This window comes from Cupressus sempervirens, chromosome 3 (assembly GCF_028749045.1).
Source record: "Cupressus sempervirens isolate cs-2001-9-10 chromosome 3, ASM2874904v1, whole genome shotgun sequence".
Classification (NCBI taxonomy): domain Eukaryota; kingdom Viridiplantae; phylum Streptophyta; class Pinopsida; order Cupressales; family Cupressaceae; genus Cupressus; species Cupressus sempervirens.
The window spans coordinates 654837277-654844228 of NC_143120.1; positions in this window are offsets into that span (position 1 = coordinate 654837277).

The window sequence follows — 6952 nt, forward strand, 5'->3', positions numbered from 1 at the left end:
CCTATCTTAGAACCTTTGAGTTAGTATACTTTTAGGATCTCCTGGACTTAGAGACTATTTTGATATGTAGTTAATATCATGTATGAGACTTGATATAATCTCCTCAACGTGGTGGGAGTGGGCCACTTAGGTTCCATGTGGTTGGGTGGTAGTGCTTTTTACTCTTACCATTGAGATCTGTTCGTAGTCACCGTGGCTGGAGCTTCTTGGGATGCTTGTTTATCATGTTTAGATGATGTTATTTACTAACGCATTTCCTTATTTTGATGATTAGCATATGATAGGTGATGTTATCTATTTTGTAGGATCATCTTGTACTTTATTCTAGTATGTTAAATTTCCTTATGCTTATGTTGTAGTATGTTTTAGTAGTGACGTACCTATTACGATACTACCAACAATCTATTTGGTGGCTTGGGATGTTACACATGGGGGAATGGCTAGGGCCCACAATGGTCTTATGATGCTATTGATGGTTGGGAGGAACCACACACTTAGTTTTGTTTTATAATGGATAGTTGTATTTTATGATGGATGGATGTTTATATCTTTTATGATTATGGTTTCATTTATGGTATTGTACTTTGTATCATGGATCCAAGGAGGAGGATGTAATTCTATTTTTGTATATGTATATTGTTTTAGCCTTTCATGCCCTGTGACATGTATAGTGGATGATTGAGCATTCCAAATTAATTCACCAAGAGGCATTCGAAACAAATGTATATTAAATGGACATTGGACTTTATAATTGTTCTTTCATATGGATGTGGTTTTGATGGACTTAGTATTAGGTTAAATTTATATGTGATTCAACATCTTGGGATCCTTAAGAAATGTAACCTATTATGTATGTTTTAGATGATTGTATGTTATTGCTCCTAGTACTAAGTGTTTGATGTGTATGTTAATCTTTCTTGTTAAAAAAAAAATGTTTGGCAAACTTAGTAAAACTTTAGGTTATTTCTTTTGGATCCCTTGGTGGGGTGTTACATTTATAAAAGGGTGACACAAGTTTGTACTTTTACCCATATAACCCTTTGTAAGGGACAAGGTTGTCCCTTACTCAAAAAATTTTTCCTTAGATCATGAGCCCATTCTAAGGGATTCATTTCATTTCTCACTTTGTTGAGTCATCTCTTCTCAATTTTTGTCCCAATATTGATATAAAAGAAGGTATTTTCTCCTCATTGGATAACCCATTATGTATTCAAACTATTTGTGGGCATCTATTATCATCTATAAGCATTCATTTGAGAGAAAGAATCATCAAAGAAATCATTTGTGTAAGCAAGCTTTCAAAGAGCATTCAAGAGCTAAATACTTCAAGCATTCAAGGGAATATATACATTTGTGGAACTATGATCTAGTATTTGTGGATCTATTTTTATTTGTGAAGATATCCTATATCATAATCTTTCTTTGTGAATAGTGTATCTAAATCTTTCCATGGAGATTTGACAAGTGAGGTGAATATTTACATTTTTTTGTTCTTTTTTTATCATCTTAAAATAGGTACACTTTCCTCATAAGAAATTTTAGCACCCTTTCCATAATGAATTCCTAGACCATAGATGGACCTATGCTCAATCCTCCCTCTTCCATGTTTCCTTCCACTTTCTTCCCTATATCTTTTGGCATCTATAGGAGCTTTATGCAGCTTCCATGTCCTCTCCTCTAGGACCAAGTTGACCTAGACAAGTCCAGGTCAATGCAAGTTGACCTTGACTAGGTCAAAGTTGACTAGGTTGAACTTGACAGTAGGGATTGCAAGGCCCAAAGCCTAAAAAGCATCAAAGGTTTAATTAATTTAATACCACTCTCTTGTTGACCTATATTGTTTTCATGCCCAAAAACTCAGTTATAAGGATACTTGAAGGCTTCATTTTCATAATCTATCCTATCATACTTTCACCAGAGCCAAATTTCTACCTTTATACTTTTCATTCAAGAATATCAATCATTCAAGCAAGGGAGATTTCTATCAAGCATTGAAAGATCATTTGTGGGAATTTTCTCTTCAAGATCTATTGTATTGTTGGCCATCAAAGGAGAAGATATACATTGAAGCATCCATAATCTTCTACATTGATGTGCACTTACATACATGGCACCATGATGAGACTATGGAAAATCTATTGCAAATTATGGTGATAATCTATATTTATATATCAAAATCAAGATCTAAACCATTCTACAAGGTAAAATCCTTATTGAAAAGAGTTTTAAGCAAGGTGAATCCTAGTATTTATCTTGTTTTAGCCATTTACATTTACATTTATCATTTCAAGTGTCATGCCTAAATTTCCCAACTCAAAACTACACTAACCCCTTTCACTTCTTTTTAAGTTTTTTAAATTTTAAATCTTTTTTTTAATGCCCTTGCTTTAATAGGTCACAATTTAAATTGATGTTTACAACTCTACTTCATACAACTATAATAAATATAAAGTTTTTTTTGAAATATAATTTTCAAATTTTCAAGTTCTAGATTAGAATGCATACAATGATTATTTTTTTCATGAATATAAGATGCGAATTTAAGTAGAAACTATAACAAATTATTATTATTTTATTAGTAAATGGTTGAAGCCTTGCATATTATATTAGTAAGAATAAATGATAAGTTACAAAGTTCTTTGTTCAAACGTGCACTAGCAAGAAAGAACAGAGTAAGAAAAGCTCCAATCTTTCCTAGGACCAAGATCCTATATAAAATACAAATGTAAACAAGAAACTATAACAATTTTAATACTCTACCATTGCAGATGAAAAATATCATAATCCTTACAAAAATTACATAACAAGGGTATAAGCATAAAACTCTTTATTTTTTCCTCTCAATATGTAAAATACATTTTATACTTTTGCATAAAATAAAATAGCTACCACACTTATCAACCTTTCTCATTTCTACCCAACCATAATGACATCATGAGAACTCAAAAGGGTCCTAGCCATGCCTCCAAGCAAAAGAACTCTTTTCAATCAAAGATCTTGAATGTTTTCTTAAGAGTTCTTTGCAAAACATTATTTAAAACTTCCTCTAAACTACATTTCTATTCAACAAGATCCCTACTATGACTGAAAAGAAGTAAATAACTTATCTTTCTATGAGATTTTCCATAAGCTAGATTTCCATCTTCCAAATGCAAACTTCCTCTCTCCTCTTCCTTCGTTCTTTTCTTTAACTTCATCAGCTTTGTCTTCATGATGAAGAGTGGGTGAGCAAGGAGAATGTTTTTCCAACTTCTCCTTAAAATCCTCCCCCTCCCTCCACATCTCCCAAGATTTCTTGGGATGGGGTGTGGAAGACATTGATTTCTCCTCCCCATCCATCCAGTTCATGGTAAATACCCTTGGTTATTTTTCCTTCTTACACAACCTTCAAGGGGAATAATTTTGTCTTCCCAACCTTCACACCCCTTAAGAAATGTCCTTCACATTCAAATATCTTTAAAAACCCAAAATTTGGTGATTCCTAAGTCCACAATGAGAGTTTATATGATTAAAAATGCCCCTAACCTCTAGGTCTATAATGTGGACCTTCAAGAAAAGTACTAAACTGACCTTAGGAGCCATCCTAACCCTCCTAAAGCTCACTTAAAGCTTGCATACGAATTTCACTTGTGTTTGGCCCTATGCTAAAGCTATATAACTAAGAATTTCCATATAGGGACCTACATGGCCCAACCTAAGATAGAGTTTTCCAAACTACCCATCTCCCATAAGAATTTTGATTTTCCACTTAATCACATCACATCTTCCACTTGGCATGTCTTATAGAAATTATAAAATTACATATATTACAATATTTCTAATTTTCATTTGAGATATCTTTCAAGGGATCTCTTTCACGAACAAGTTATGTTGCCACAAGTATTCTAGGCCCAACTGTCGCACATGGGTTTAGCCCTAGTTCAAGATAATTTTCCTACACAATTAAACTTGTTCATTAGTAGAAAACAAAATTATACACATATATAGTGTAAATAAATTTCATAATCAACATAACTCTATCTCATACTTCAACCAAATAGATCAATTTTCTATTTTCTAATATTCAAGGATACAACATACATAATTCACATTAGAACCATAAACCACATAACATGGTCACATTTTTCACCACACAATGTCCATCCAATTCAATTGATCTTTAATGTAATCACTATAATATCTAGTTATCATCATGAGATCAAAATTAAGATAAGGTGCTTATCCATATAATATATTTTGTTATCTAATCAAGATACATGGATGATTATATCAAAGATATGCATCACCATTTCATCTGGTAAAGAATGTTAAAATTTCTTATATCCTCATTAGCAACCATTTGAGAGGTGCATTATTAGCTAAGTATTCTAAGATACCTATAATTATTCTAATGGTCCTAATTGTGAATCTTGCTCCTAGTTAATCACAATTAAAGCTCTTCTTAGCACATCAATCTTTCTTTCCTAAGGTTGTATTTCTTATAATGTAAGTAAAATTTCTTTAGACTAAATTTTGTCCATAAGGGTTTTTTTTTTTTATTCATGAAAGAAGGCATCGATAATAATTGATAAGTTTTATAGCTCTAATCATATTTCCTCCTATGGAAGGACTAACATTCCATGAGAAATACCACATATATTTTTTCACATAATTCAATGAGTTAGTTCAAATGGTTACAAAGGACTTATGATGAATACTTAATCCCATTACAAATAATAAAATTTAAATCAACCATAAGAGAACCATTATAGTCTTGCTAATATCTAATAAATAATTTAATCCATTCATAAAGTAAAACCACACTATATTTTTTATTGAAATAATGAATATTACAATATAATCAACTAATTAATCTAGTTTTGATAATTGACAAAAGTATTTGGGGATTGAATCACTTTCCTAAGAAGCATGGTCTTATGAGTCCTTAATAAGGTGGGGTCTTGCATCAAGGTTGATTCCTCAATCTATGGATTAACCAAGTCAAGTCCTCACCCACCAAAAATGAAAACCTTTCACTTTCTATGTATAAGAATAGGATAATAAGATCTACATGTGAATCTAGAAATTACTCCCTGATATCTTTCTTGAGAAGTTGGTTAAACTCTTTTGTAGTGCCCCTGGTACATGGTGACCTCACAGGAATGTGACTAGTCGGGCTGATCTTGACCTTTTTCTTTTTTGGAAAAATGATTTTTGGGTTTCATCCACTTTATTATTTTATTCAAAGATCTGTAGTTAGATATTTGGAAAGAGGCTCAGATTTGCACTTTTGAAAGCTAATATACATCTTCTACTATATATTTCAAGGTGATTCTTTCATTATTTATTCATTTCATATATCTATCCTAGATATATATTGTAATTGGTTTGATTGTGTACACTTAACACCTAGATCTACATTATTTAAACAATTAGTTGAATTTTGCATACACACTATCACACATAGGTCAAAGAGTATATTCCCTTATATTTTATTCTTCCCTATAATTGAAATTTAGAATTGGCATCCTTTCTGCTTTTTACCTTGCTAATCTAATTTTTGTTATAAAGATGAATCATTTTTGGGATTATCTCTTCCCCTTTTACATATCCTTTTTAATGTTCTAGCAGTGTAAAGTAGAGGTCTACATCCAATTTTAGTATCTCCATTTTACCCCTAAACATTTTGGTGAACCCAATATCTTCCCTTTTTCTTAGAGTTTAGAACTTTCTTTCTTGTAATCTCTTTTATTTTCCATTGGCTTCACGTAAACATTTTTGTGATCCCCACTTGTGCCCCAATCTTTTTCGAGTTAGATTTTCTTTTCTTTTTGTGAACCCTTTCCTTCTTTTGATTATAGAGTTAGATTTGTCTATATTTGGTGTGATCATATCTGTCTTTTATGCTCTTTTTTACATTTGTGTGGTTAGATCTCATTAGATTTTTTCTTTTGTGATCTCCCCTTTTAAGAGCTTAATTACACTAAGTCAAATCTATATCATTCATGTTATACAAAGCCATAAACTCATGGTCTCATTTGATCATGACTCTACCTAGGACTCTTGACAACACTAACATATTTTCTCATTATCTTAATCCTATAATTGAGCATAAATCCTCTCACTCATCCCATGATTCAAATGAAGCTTCAAGAGTTCCTCCTTTGCAAGTTGATACATTTTCTCATGAATTTGAAAAAACATAACTTGGCTTGTGCAAGAACATCAAAATCCCAACAATTTGGTTACTACTGAGGCTTTTATGAAACCTCTTAATAATGGTGAAAATAACATTTCCATCTTACGTGGTATATCTCACCTTATTTATATTCATGCTAAGTCTTTGATGGAATGTGATCAAGAGTTAGGATATCCTCCTTCCACAATTGTTTAACAATATGTTCTAATTTCCACCACCCTTTATAGCATACAAAAAAAATCTCCACCTCCTATGAAAGATTCTACATAAGTGTCCACTCCTTTAAGTGTTTTTTTACCTAGCCTTTCACTTCCCATGATTGTTCCTCCTACTTCCATACCTTCTGCATTACCTTTATATAATGTGATTCATTATACTTATTCAAAAACCTTTTCTCATTCCTTCTAATCCTCTTCTAACATCTTTACATATTCCTTCTACTTCTTATAACCTTCCTAATACATCTAATATATCTTTTCCTATTATCACATCTTTTGATCCTAGTGTTAGTAGCTAGGTTCAAACTGTCACTGCATTGCAACAATAAGTGGCTCAATTCACTCAATCTAAGTATAACATTCCTACATGTGACATTGATAATACCCTTTCCTTATATATCCTTCATGTTTTTATACCACAACATGTTGAGGTCCCTCATCTTGAATGGTAACTTGGTATATCTCATGATTCATGTTAAAACTTTCTAGACTATACATGTTGATTTTGCTCATGATTATAGGCTCATGGCTAAGTTTTTCCCACATACTTTTATGG